The 14,507-nt window shown below is 43.6% G+C and overlaps 1 protein-coding gene across 1 annotated transcript in view; it reads left to right on the top strand.

The window, feature by feature from the left end:
* The window catches only part of LOC126567112 (synaptic vesicle glycoprotein 2B-like), a 167,565-nt gene that overhangs the window by 97,517 nt on the left and 55,541 nt on the right, over positions 1-14,507 (top strand). The gene's annotated exons all lie outside the window — the stretch shown is intronic.

The following is a 14,507-nucleotide window of genomic DNA, read 5'->3' as shown; positions in this document are numbered from 1 at the left end:
CACTTGTTTTTCCACCCGAAACCTCTCACACGGCGAAACAGGACGAGGCGGGGACAGCGGTTGGCAGCACGGTAGGCATGGCCAGCGGTTCCACACCGAAAGCTGCGAGTCGTCGATTTGTCTGGCCTCAGCGACCGGTGACACGGTACATTGCCGCTGACTGTTGACATTGGTACGTTTTTCTGATGGCATCAGCGAAAGTGAGAGCTGTCACATTTTATTGCAACATTTTCTTTTTATTTATACTTCCGCCTTCCTACACACACGCACACATACACCGTGCGTTTTGGGAGTTGCAAAACGATATCAACAAGGACCAGCAGAAAAACAGACGATGGCAGACATCTTCACGCACGCACACACACACACACTAGAACCGGTGCGTCACACGTGATCGTTGAGAACGCATGACGAAGCGCACAAAGCAATGGGGCGGTGTGTTCTGCCACCGTGCCAATCCAATAACACCCACCAGACTGGCCAGATGCTTCCTTTAAACGAGAGGCACGGTTTACTCCCTCGCAAACGCGAACGCGGTCAAGGATAACACGGTACTGAACGGAACAAAACTGGACTCCGTCACCGGAAGCTCGATGTCGTGAGCGCACAACTGACGCACTGCCTCCGTTCCACCTGGAAAATTCAAGAGAACGAGAGCGCGTGAGAAAGAGCGCAGAGAGCTAGCTTACAACAGCAAACAGGAGCACCGGACTGCTCGAAAAAAGGGGAGCCTGACTGTTTACTACAGCTGCTCGAAGCACTGTGTATAGCAGCTGTGTACTGTTCACAGCAATTTTCGGTTGCTCAGCAACGTTTCGAGAGCAAACGCGCCTTGTTTTGTGTATGCGACCTTTGCCAAAAAAAAAAAAAAAATGCCTGAAAGACACAGATACAGACACCAAATGGGCGGAAATGGGACAAAAGAAACAGCAATGAAAAACAGCGCTTACTTTTCGGCTTATGGCTAAGGATTAGATGATGCCGGGACTTTCTTTTTCGAGTGTGTTTTTTATTTCTTCCTTTTTGTTGTCCTTGCCCATCTCTTGCTTCACCCATTTCCTGTACCCATCGACAAATCGGAATATCAAGGGGGGAGATACTGTGGTGAAGCATTAAAGTGCGGGAAACCCATTAAAGAGCGATGATTTTCACTTAATTATTTTTTACCAGGTACCCCCATTCAATTAGCATTGACAGATGAAGATAGCACTTCACTTTGGTGCGGGAAAAGATAAGCTCATGTTACAAGACCGCACTATTCTAAAGAAGAAAAAGAAGCAGAAAGAACACACAAACACAAGTAAATGAACATGTTAATGGAGGTGTTGTAAAACAACTATGGTGGAGTAAAATATACAACAGTGGCGGCGGCGCAAAAATCTCTGTCCATGTTGTGCTTATTAAAATCATGCCTAACACCGAACAGTGTACACAAATTCGGATGCTAATTATTTTACGCCGGTTTCAACGCCGGACAAGCCATGACAGCGGTCGGGCAAAGTTTTCTCCACTTTCAATTACATCCAATCATCCGTGAACATGTACACGGGGATAGGTTTTCCCGAATGTGCACGAACAACCGTACCTTCGCCACATGCCAAATGGAATCCGTTTCCCAAAGGTACCCCTCCAACAGCAGCAACAGGAACAACAATACCACCAATGGGCATGGTGCCATGGAGTGGCCATGAGCGAATTTCGCTTCCTGCATACGTTTGCTGTGTATGCTCCCGAGAAAACATAGAACGGCATGTTCATCCCGAGCGAAGGATACAACCCGGTGGAGGCCGGGGCGTTCCCTGGCTGGGGGCCTGGAACTTAGTATAGCGAGACGAACTTTATATTACACACTGGCAGCATGATTCTGTAGGAAACAAATATTTATCGTAATATACGCCACGCAAAACCAGACCCGAAATTCGATTTCACCAGACAAATACGTAAATATCGTCAATTTTACATTTCTATCGAACCGTCGACCGCTGGTGGGGAATTGTGTTTGTTATTCTTTTAATCAGCATTCCTCCCCTCTTCGCTATCCTTGCCATCACACACACACACACACTAATTTCATCAATGCTACGGTCAACACAGGTCAGCATTCGGCAGCATTGCGGAAGCGCGCGCTTCCCAGTAACGGATAGCCCGGAAAATGATCTATTTGATTAAATATTCAACAGCGTCGACGGACGGTCGGTTGGAGCTCGCGCGGGTTTGGTTGTGTTGACTAGTGTCTTGGTCCTTGTACTCTGGCGAAGAACGAGCCTGTCCATCAGTATTATCGTTGTGTGGTGCCTTTTTCCTTCCGGATGATAACTCGCTTCGGGAATGAGCGGGAGAGGAAGAGGGGACGTGATTCCATTTCACGCCACCGTACACCGTTACCACGCATTGTGTTCTGGTCAGATAACACTGGCGTGGCTTACCGCAACGGCAAACCACAACCACCAGCAAGGAATGGTACAGTCAACTTGGTCTGCTTGAAGGACAGCAACATTCCCCTTGACACTGTACGGTTTTACGGAAGCGGCGGTCACCGTGGCCATCATTGTCATCATCGTTGGCCAAGTAACAATGTTTATCTTGCTGCAGAATAGCTAATTGTTGTTAAGTATAAACATGCCCTGATCCTGTATGCGAGTCTACTCTACTGTGCGACATTCCATCTCGCATGCTGGAATTTTCCGAACTTCCCATCTTCCGACCAGCCTCCAGCTCGCCGAGTGATTAATCTTGAAAACGTGATTTCCTGTTACCATCCTTGCCTGTCGGCTGGGCTGGCTCCATCTGCACGATTTGTAATTACGATGAAAGGCTGCGAATCTGTCGGTAACGGAAGCGAAATGACCTGAGGTGTCGTCCTGTGCGGCGGTAGTCGATGGGTGAAGGGTGAAACAATTGATTGCCTACCGATGTAATTACTACCACTTGATAATGGTGGTAGAGTACTGGCCGTCAGGCCTGGTTTACCTGCATGTTGATTTTGCTCATAGCTGAGTTATCAAGTCGATAGAGCTGAACATTTTCCTTCAAACAAAAGTAAGAAAGTACATGTTGGCACATGTTCTATACATATGTAATGCTTTGATAGTATATCTAGTTATTCCCTTATTCACAAAACAAAGGTTAAGAACATTTCAACAATGTCTTTTGCTGACATGAACATGATTTTGCCAGAGGCAAAAAACAACAAAAAATCACGTTTTTATGGCTTAATACAATGCTATCCTTTATTTGTTCACATAAAAGAAAAACCTTTGAATGGGACTTTGATGGAAATAATTTAAAAATAAACGTATTCACTAAAATTAGCTAAATCGCTGCAAGCTTTTTTGCTGAATGGAACCGATTGCTTCAATAACTCATCCGCAAATTAAGCAATTAACCATAGCGTACACATTAACAGACACAATTGCCCACCCACTGTTTCGAACCGATCAGCCCCCTTCAATCTATCGAGCCTACCGAGAGCTTTACGAACGACCCCTCCCCGGAAGGTGTAGGCCTGTTATCATTATCGTTATCAATATAAATTTTCATAAAAGCCTAGCGCCTAGATTGCGTACCTACGCTTAGCCTACGCGAATGATTCCCTTTCTGCTTTGAACTTGGCGCAGCACATCATAAATTTCCCGCTTGTACACGCTTTCCATACACGAATCTCGTGTTTCCCTTCACGCGAGAAGTACGCTTTCTTCGCTGCTACGGCCACAGCTTTCCATTATATAGTTACAGACAAACATACGCACTCAAAGACTGCGGACTGTTGCCAGCGAGAAACAAGCATTTAAGACAATTTTCCTCTAATTTATGATTAATTAGTATGTATAGACTTCACATTAAATCAGGATCGCTGCTAGCGGTCAGGTACAACGTTCAGATGCTCCAGGCGATGCCAAGCGTGAGTGAAAGATCTCACTTGAGCTTAGTCACTCACACACAAAGGCAAGCTTTAACAGGCAGACAATGCGGGACAGGGAAAATTGTTCCACTAACTTAAAATAGATTATTTGCTACGGTCTGTTAAATCCGCTGAGTCCAGCGATATAATGGCTGCAGGACCAAATGGTCGCATGAATATTTGGTCAACATCACGCACAGGAAAAACATAATAATTACGTTTGGCTCTTTTGCTTACAGTCAAATACAGTCGGATTGTCGGATTCTATCTATTTTGCCCGCCTGTTTGTCGTTTTCTGATTATGTAATTCTGGCTTTCCCCCATTCCCTCGCTCATTATCAGCACTCAAACACTCGCCCCATTCGCCACAATGGTACAGAAACCATCTTGGAACCCTATTGGTGTCACACGGGAGGTGCAATTTGTGGACAATTTTGCATACCACCTACGCCGGGGAAAACGCTTATGAAATCCTAAAACGGCAAATCCGGCGATGGTAAAAATAGACTTACGCAAAGCCATCTTACAACACCCAGGCCTCTGGATGCGTGGCGCCCGAAAGGATGGTATGAACTTTTCGCTACGCTGTTTCTTCGCTTTTCAAAACTTTTTTGTTCCGCGTTCTTTCTTCTTGGCCTGTGCGGTGTTCCGGGTGGTTTTACCGAAGCGGTTAGGTTTCGTTGGAGAATAATTTCTGTAATTTATTCATCCCCTAGCTATCGATGCTTGCTCTATCCGGCAAAAGTCAATCCGATGGGCAAAGCCTGCAGGGTACGGACGATGAACGCGGACACGCAGTGGATGCCCCTGAGTTCAAGGATACACACCCGCCCGGGCAAGCGGAAGCGATCTTTTTTATTTGTCTTTTGTGATGTGTATTTTTGTTGTTGCTAGTTTTCTTCGTCCACTACGTCCCAACAAGGCACAGATCGTGTCTGGAGGGGCAGAACCAAAAAAAAAACATTAACGCTACACCAAAGATTGTGGTGTAGCAGGTAGTAAGGAAAGCCTCCACGTGCTGAAGGTACTGCCTTAAAATATTTCTATTTACTTCCGATGGGAACGAAAGGTGTACATTATTAATGCTCCGAATGTGATGAACGGACTGGGTAGGACGGACGGCTCGATCGAGTCCCTGTGCTTACAACAACAGCAGCGCGTTGTGGTGCTGTGAAATTTCTTCAGCCCCAAACCCGGCTTCCCTGGGCTCGGTCACCGTCTGCATATTTTCGCTAGATTCTGATGCTAAAATATTTAAAACATCATATGGGTTACGGTCGTTTCTCCCCGCATCGTACCGAGCGTGCACGGAGAATCATTTCTCCCGGTCGTGAGGAGAGATATTGAGGAAAGGACCAAAAGTAAGCTGGTGGGGCTCGGTGGGTTCCTCTGTTGTGTTGAAATCTAGACATCACTTTGCAACAGATTTTGTCGGCAGGTTTTGGCGTAAACAAAATGTAAATTTAAGTACTAAATGTGATCTTAAGCGTACCGACAGCTCCACATCGTATACTAATGAATATTTTGCTCAAACCCTCGCAGGCACACGCAGCAGAAACACACGTAGCGCTGCCACATTCAGGTCAAACCATCTTCTGAACCAAACGCAGCGGGCGACGGGAATTAAAGCGAATGCTGCGAGAATAATTTGCCAACAATTAACTTAAGTAATATATCTTTTTCGGGCTGGTTTCCCCACCGAAACTTTTGCCCGAGAGTGGTAATGAAGTTTCGTCCTATTGCAACCACAGAGGTTCATCCCATCCGTACAGCATCGTGCATCAAGGCCCGGTGTGTAATGCGAAGTTTTGACCGTTGGCAGCGGAATGGACCACGAAACAAGGTTTTTCGAACCGATGGCCCAATTTCGTACGCACTGGACAATTTATTCAAATTTATGCCATAATTAAAGAGAGATGATTCCGTTCCGTGCGAGTCAAGCATTCTGCTGACCGTTTTGCGCGTGGGTTGTGTTCGCAAAACATGGCTCCGTGGTGTATACACAGGAAGCGGCATTGCGCTGGGATGAAAATTATTCAAATGCTGGACCAGCAATCGATGTAACTTGTTGAGCAAGTTAAAATCCGGATAATCTTTTCATCGGCGTGCACCTGAATTGTATGCCTTCTAAGCGTGGTGAGATACAATGCTTTGGGCGGGATTTAGCTGCTCGTTTGGTAAAGCAAGAGGAATTAATGAGGCTGTGATTAAGTAATATCTGTAATGCACGTACGAGGTGATAACTGATGTTCATGCTTTTTGTCTGATTATTCCTATTTTGTTTTTTTTTTTGTGTGACATGGTGATCCTTCCGAAATGTCTGGAGGTATCTGTGAGAACTGAGATTATTATCTTCTTCTTCTTCTTCTTCTTCTTGACTTGCTCAATCTAAGCTCGATCTAGGGCTGCAGTCCTCCATCCACGGCTGCATCTGATCTCCGACAGGGTAAACTCCGCTTGATCCAGCCAACGAGATCGCTGTGCTCCTCTACGCCTCGTGCCAAACGGGTCGCTGACGAGCACCTTCTTGATGGGACAAGAGTCTGGTATCGTTATCACGTGGCCCTAGCCATCCTATCCTACCGGCGTTGACTACCGGCTGATATCAGCACAAGGATAGTCCTTATCACTCGCCGTTCGAAAATTGCGTGTGTATTGGCTTCCTCCGTCAGCATAGCACAGGACTCGTACCCATAGAGGACTACTGGACGTATCAAGGTGCAGTATATCGTACATTTCGTGTGTTGTTGAAGTCTTCTGAATCGCAGGAGTTTGTGGAGTCTGTAGTAGGCACGATTCCTCTGAACAATGCGCCTTCGGATTTCGCTGCTTACGTTGTTGTCCGAAGTTTGCTACCGTTTCAGCATTTCATTCCAAAAAACAGCTTATTAAATCATGCCCATTTTATGGACTTATTTAATATTATGGAGTTTTTTCAACTTAATGGTGTGGCGAACGTAAACGATCGTTTTCTTGATCTTATTTTGCTGCATTCGGTTGATTGCACTGGGTGTTTAGTTAATGAGGCGGTAAATCCACTTGTGAGTGTTGATTCTCATCATCCACCACTTGAGCTAGCTCTTTTAGTAACAAAGAAGGAAGTGTCTTCCGTTAGTGCGCGTAATGAGAATGAAGAATTAGCGTATGATTATAAGAAGGCGGATTACGGTAGGCTTGGGTCAATCTTGTCGTTTATCGATTGGTCTTTTTTGTTTTCTTGTGCGTCAATCGATGATGCGGTATCCCAGTTCAACGATGTTCTCATTTCCTCACTTAACTCCTGTTCCCCTCTCTACACGCCACCTCACCGTCCCCCATGGTCGGACCGCATGTTGCGCTTATTGAGGAGTGAACGTAATCGTGCTGCCCGCATGTACCGGGCTGGACGTACACCGTTCTCTCGAAGATTATTTAAAATTGCTGCCGCTGCATATAGATCACATAACAGATATCGCCATAGAGCGTATGTTCTGAGACTTCAATCTCGTTTCCGCGTGCATCCACGGTCGTTTTGGCGTTACATAAATTCTAGTAGAAAAAACAACGGCTTTCCTTGCAATATGTACCTAGGCGATATGCAAGCTGAGTGTCCAGTTGACATTTGTAATCTTTTCGCCAACCATTTCTCTAGTGTTTTTGAGAAACCATTATCGGGCACGCGATGCTTGGAAGCTAGTCTTTCCTATATTCCTGAGAATATATTACCTGTCGATTCTTTCCCTATTAGTGTTGATTGTGTTTCACGTGCTTTAGTAAAACTTAAACCATCGTATGGCCCAGGTCCTGATGGTATTCCCGCTGCAGCCTTGTTTTATTGTCGTGAGTCTCTTGCCTATCCTCTTACTCTTCTCTTTGAGCGATCTTTATCCTTAGGTACTTTTCCAAACGCTTGGAAAATGACATGGATAAGGCCCCTGTTTAAAAAGGGTGATCGAGCTGACATCCATAATTATCGTGGTATTACAAATCAGTCTGCCTTTAGTAAAGTATTTGAATCGGTAATACGCACCCAACTGATGGGTCAAGTCAATTCTTGGATTAGTCCCACTCAGCATGGCTTCATGCCTGGTCGTTCCACTTCCACTAATCTGGTTGATTTTGTTTCCTCTGCTTTAACCAGCATTGATAGAGGCTTCCAATTTGATGCAGTATACACTGATTTTAAAGCTGCGTTTGACAAAATACCACATACATTGCTTTTAGCCAAACTGAAACGTCTGGGGTTTTCTCCTGGTTTACTGGCTTGGTTACAGTCGTTCTTACATGATCGTGTAAGCAGAGTTAAGTTTAAATCATGTGTTTCATTCGAGTTTCACTGTTCGTCTGGGGTTCCCCAGGGTAGTGTGCTGAGTTCCCTTCTTTTTCTTCTGTTTGTTAACGATGTTAGTTATGTTCTTCCTTCATCGGCTCACTTAATGTTTGCGGATGACATAAATTTTTTTTGTCGTATAACCGATCTTGATTCGTGCTCGTCCTTACAATCCTCCCTAGACAGTTTCTCCTCCTGGTGTTCCTCTAATTTTCTTTCCTTAAGTATTGATAAATGTTCCTGTATATCTTTTTCTCGCTCTACAAATTGTATTATGTTCAATTACATGTTTGATTCTGCGGTTCTAAATCGTGTGAATGTTGTTCGTGACCTTGGGGTTCTCCTAGACGATAAATTAACATTCAGTGATCACATCGATTACACTGTCAGCCGAGCTAACAAGGTTTTAGGAATGATCTGTACGATGTCTAAGGATGTTCGGGAACCACTTTGTCTCAAAGCTCTGTACTGCAGCTTGGTTCGACCTATTCTTGAATACGCAAGCATTGTTTGGTGCCCGACTAGTCAGACTTGGAGCACTAGAGTCGAAAAAGTCCAGCGTAATTTTACGCGGTTAGCAGTGAAACGCTTTTTAGGCAGATCGTCAAATATCCTTCCTTCGTACCCTGCACGTTGCAGGTTACTTTGCTTAATGTCGCTACACGATCGCCGTGCTTTCTCTCAAGCATCTTTTATAAGTGGTTTGCTAAGAAACGTTATTGACTCGCCTGCTCTCTTATCTAGAATTCATATGTACGCTCCATCTCGTGTGCTGCGGCAGCGGAATTTTTTGTTTATCCCTTCGAGACGGACGATGTATGGTTCCAGTGATCCTCTACTTCAATGTTTTCAGGCGTTTAACAATGCTTCACACCTATTTGATTTTCATCTTTCCCATCAGTCTTTCCAACGCCTCCTCCTACAATTCATTGATTCGTTCTTTCCATCCGTGTAGTAGTTTTTTTTTTTTTTCCTTTCTGTTTTTTTTTTGCTTTCTGTTTGTTGTTTCTGCAATGCCTAGTTTGACCGAAGCCTATCGATTGTCGTCCGTTTTAGCCTATGCGTATTTAGTTTAGTTTAATTTTTAAATTATTTAGCAATTAAGTAACTTATATGTAGCCCTAGCGGCAGATATTTCGTTTGAAATAAATAAATAAATAAATAAATAAGTAACGATCGTACCAAGGTAGCAGAACTCCTCTACCACCTCGAGATCGTCGTCGTCAACTGATACTCTGCTTCCGAGTTGGGCTCTATCGCGGTTAGAGCCTCCGGCAGCCAGGACTGAGATTTTACAATATCTGTATCTATAGTCCTGGTTTCGATTGTCGCTACAGGTAAATAAACTAAATGAATTGCAAAGGTTAGAGCCCCACCTAGTTTTTCATTGTTCCGTTAAAAGTTGCGTATGTTCGCATGATTTCAATAAGAATTTTGTGGATTTCGAGATCACGAGCGAATAAGACACGATAAACAACTTGTTTCATTAGCAATGCTGCTAATTTTCATGCATTAATTGGTGCTTTGTTTTTCTTAACACGATATCTCGACCATCTGCTAACAGAGCCTCTAATTACTGGTTGAGATGATCATTTAGTAATTACCCAAGAACTCTCTCGCCTATACAGCGTTGACATAAGGATCCATTTTTGTCTCGTGAGTATCGTTAACGCCTTAAGCCAGTGGTTACCAGTGGTAACCACTTAGGCGGGCTCAGCCTCATGAGTATCGGATCCTGTAGCAACAGGAGGTCCTTTGCTACGGGATACAGCTTGCCTTTCATTTTTAAATTCGATTCTGACCTGATCGAGCTTAAACTATTACTGCTGGGCCGAACTGGGGACACGTTACACAGACAAAATCAATGTTTGTGCTGTTGAAATAATTATCCTTGTTTTAGTGTTTTAGTCTGGGCAAGAAAATCCAAATGTCACCAATAAAATAGCCACAACACGCCACAATAGACAAATTGGAGGCACTCAACCTTCATCAACTCAATAGCCGCATGAAAACTATCAGATCAACAGCAGATACATCTACCAACAACAATCAAAATAGACTAAGATATCAACCTCACACTCAACACACATCGACAACCGAGCTTGCCTGAGATAAGGCATAAAAAATGGGCAGGAAACGCCCTGTTAATTATATACACAGTAATCACATGCGGCGTTGACAATACGGTGCAAGCCATCATACTTCTAATAAATAAATAAAATAAAATAAAAATAATCATCAAGTACCATTTCGATTGGTTTTTATATGAATCCAGATCAATTCATTTATGGGTTGAATTGAAAAAATAACGAATTAATTAATGCTCTTGTGAGTTGTGATAACTTTTTTGGTCATAATTCTGTAGGTTATTCTGCTGAAATAGATCGTCTAACTTCATTACATTCAATCAATCGCAAGTAAGTGTACGAATTTTCGAATTCGGAAATGCATATTTTAACTACAATCACGTTTCATAGCAATGCTTTGATGGATACGTGCTTATTGGAATTTCCATTGCAAGAACTGTGTGAGATAGGTAACGAAATCCTGGCACAATGCTAGTTTTTATGCCTTCAAAGCGACGTGTATCAATTTCATCACAAACAATGCATATTAATTACCTTTATTAATATTTTTTTGCTAGCATGCGTGAGCATAGTTCATCAATTGTAATAATGTTGTGCAAGAAGTAATATGGTTTTGTTGAATTATAATTGAATTTTTAACATCAAACAGGAAACAAAAACTGAGCAATATATCCCATTTTCTTAAAACTTAACCCTGTGAATCAGTTAACTGAAACAAAACTCCAATGCCCGGTAAGGGAGCCAACCGAAACGAGCGCACAGGGCTCATTCCTCTCTTCACGTGCACCTTTGTTACGGTACAGTGCATTTCAAAGGCTATATTATTCAATGAAACACATTTCCCTCTAACGCCGGTCGGTTTAGGTTCGCATGAGAACCGAATTTTCCACGACGTGTGACGGACAAACGCACTGTGTAAGGACAGCATCTGCTTTGATCTTTCGACCCCTTTTTGTGTTAGAAAAGAAACTAATTGAAGAACAACACACACAAAACAGTAGCAATAACGACGTTTGCGTTTGTGCTGAAGAAGGAATATGCACGGTTTTAGTATGCACGAAAAATGTAATAAATTTGGAGACACTGCGGAAGGAAGATGCCGAATCACTTTTTAATATGATATTGAGGCTTTTAATTGTTATTCCTTATTATTTCTCCTAAATATATCTTGGTCTTGGATGATGATGATGCGTTTCTATCCAATGATGGATTATTTTTAGGAAATATTTTATTAGGATAGGGAACAGGTTAGTTCTAATGATCAAAGGATTTGTTGAGCTGTCGTTGTGAAATGTTCGTGACGTTCATACGATCCATAAGATTGTAGGACTCTATCATAGAGTTGTTCGTACTCAAGTTACAATACATGTACGAAAGGAATTGTCTTTTGTCGAGCTTTTAAAGGCAACGTATTTCTTGTCTCAACTGATAAAAGTTTAGAGGGTTTAAGGGAATGTAAGTGAGTTCCTGTAAATCATGTTTTAAGCCTGTCTAGTTCCAGCATAATATATTTTTACTGAAATAGCATTCTCGCAAGCAACTGTTTTCTCGATTGATGGTATGAACAGTTAGATATAAAATTAACAAAACTAAAGTTTTTGTTATGTATTATCACACAATCACAGATTTTCTCTTAACGACATTAATTTAATTAAAATGATCATTATTTGATACCAACAACATGATCATCGCCTGTTTTGAAAAGCGTCGGACGCCCTAAGGGCACATTTCCTATTTATCCTAACGTCGCCTGTAAACAGTGTTAGTTTGCTGCAGCGAACCGTAAAGATCTCGTTTGGGCGCTAAATTAAACGATTCCAAACACTCTGTGCAAAGGTAACGCGTACCTGCCCCGCGCTGTAGCCACTTACAACCCTACCCGTGGACCTGACGGACACCACAAACACGAGCTTACTCACAACAACAGCAGAACGGAACTATATACAAAACAAGGAAGAAAAAGAAAGTCTCAACCAAGCTGCTTGAAACTTTTTCCACCAAAGCACGTCCCTTCGGCAAACGGGTAAATGGAGTGTGGTGGAAGATGGTGGGCCGGATGTTTCTTTTGAAATTAAACCGAGCACCGAGCAGTGCGGCAACCAGCGATTGAGAGATGGGTTTATCCGCCGATTCGTCGCGCGAATGAAGGAAAAACTTTTCCTAATTTAATTGACGCGAAAACTCAAAACAAGATAATCCTTGCGCACGCGAGTGACGAGGGAAGGAAACTTTCGCCAGCTTCTTTAATTAAAGTGTGGTGTCAATGCGCTGGGCAGCGGTGGTACCCACCGCACCGGTGTCGCTTTTTCCATTATTTATTTGCCAGTGCAGTTCACCGTGCACCAATCTTCCATCTGCGCCCATGGAAGGAGGTGTACGGGAAGGCATCGACTTCGGTCAAGCCGAGCTGAGAGGATGGCAAGCAGTGGGTAGGTGGTTCCGTGCTCTATCTGCTTACCTATACGAAAAGCACAACGCTAGACTGTGGCTGAAGCAAACTCTGCCCGCGAATGGTTGCCGCCGAGACATGGGGCGAAGGCATAATAGCCACTGGACGGGAAAGTTTCAGATACACTCGCCCTATCAACTGGCCCCAGCTACACGGTGATGGTCGTGCGCAAAATAATTCATCGAATGCATTGGTTCAGAAAATCAGAACCATGTAACGTCGTTTCGTTTTCTTCGAACAGCGCTATTCTATCGATAGAGTGCAAACACTCATCCGAGATGCTCACACTATCTTCCCGATCTGATGCAATCTAGTTTTAAGATTTGTTCCAAAGTTTTCTCTCTATTTTGCCTAACACTCAATTTAACTAACATTGCGTGTGACCGGAAACGAAAATGAGCATCATCCATGTTGCGTTCGTTGCACGCGGTCGCATTACTTGTGGGATAGCGTTTACCATCTCGCCACGTAACGTAGCCATAGTAGAACCGTAGGCAACCGCAACAATGCAAACCACCACTAGTCACGTACGGCCATACACTTCCGTGCCATGGAATGGCGTATGTAACACGCTTAAGTTACGGATAGATGAGAACATTTGTGAATGGACGGTAGACGAGTGGGTAACGAGCGGGTAAGAGAAGAGCTACCGAACGGTTCCAGCTGATCGCGACAGTTCCTTGCCGATGCAATGTACGGCGATATTATTTTTTGCAAACTTATTTTTAACACCATTTTCTTTGCATGCTTCTTCTTAATCTCACACTTACCTCCTTTACATTCTGCCCGTACGGGAAAGGCTAGGATTTTCTTCAGCGTACTGCTACTGACACGGCAATCGCAATGCATCACGGGCCAGGGCGACCGTGATCTGCATAACACTTCTGTATGTACGGGCAAATTTCGGTATTATCTAGAATTTAAATTTTTGGCTAGATAACGATTTGTCTACAAGTGTGAACAAACGAGGTGACATGGTTGAAAAAGGAACTTTTTCTTTTGGTTGATGAACGTTCTTAGAAAACTGATTTGTTACAAGAATATCAACTATGAATTTTGGACGGAAAGGATTGAAAATTGACTCTGAAAGTTGATTATAAACTGTTTCAAGAGTTTTTAATCAATTTATATAGCAAAACACAATTGGGTTTGCATTGAAATATTAAGGGAAAATTTGTTTAAGTTAAGGGCGTTCGGGATAATTTTGACAGTCACCTACGGAGAAAGAAAAAAATTTTTTTGGCAAAATTAATGATCGGGGAAATATTTTTTGTTTTTGAAATAGTAGCTTACCATGTATTTTATTCATTTTATTCAAAATATCCGCCCTCGGCTTCTATTACGGCCTCCACCCGTCTCCGGAACCGGGAACAAGCCCTGGCGACAGTTTCGCGGGGTAGGGCCGCGAAAACGGACCTGAGCTCCGCCTTGGTGTTGCTGGAGGTTCTGTTGGTGTCCCGTTCCACCGCGCCCCACACGAAATAACCCATTGGATTAAGATCCGGGGAGCTGGGAGGCCACACATTCGGCGCGGTGAAGTCGTTGAAATTGACAGCCAACCACTTTATCGTTTTGGAGGCTGTATGGCACGGAGCGGAATCCTGCTGGAACACGTACGGTCTGCCGTTGGCCACTCTCGTGATCCAAGGCTTTACGACGGTGTCCAGCATGGAAATGTACCCGTCCGCGTTCAGCCTCAGCCCCTGCTCGAAAAAGTGGGACGGCATCGCGTCCCCTTCCGATGACATGCAGGAAAACACC

The sequence above is a fragment of the Anopheles maculipalpis genome, chromosome 2RL (genome assembly GCF_943734695.1).
Source record: "Anopheles maculipalpis chromosome 2RL, idAnoMacuDA_375_x, whole genome shotgun sequence".
NCBI classification, from domain to species: domain Eukaryota; kingdom Metazoa; phylum Arthropoda; class Insecta; order Diptera; family Culicidae; genus Anopheles; species Anopheles maculipalpis.
The sequence above is the reverse complement of the archived record's forward strand: the minus strand, read 5'-3'. Positions and strand labels throughout refer to the sequence as shown.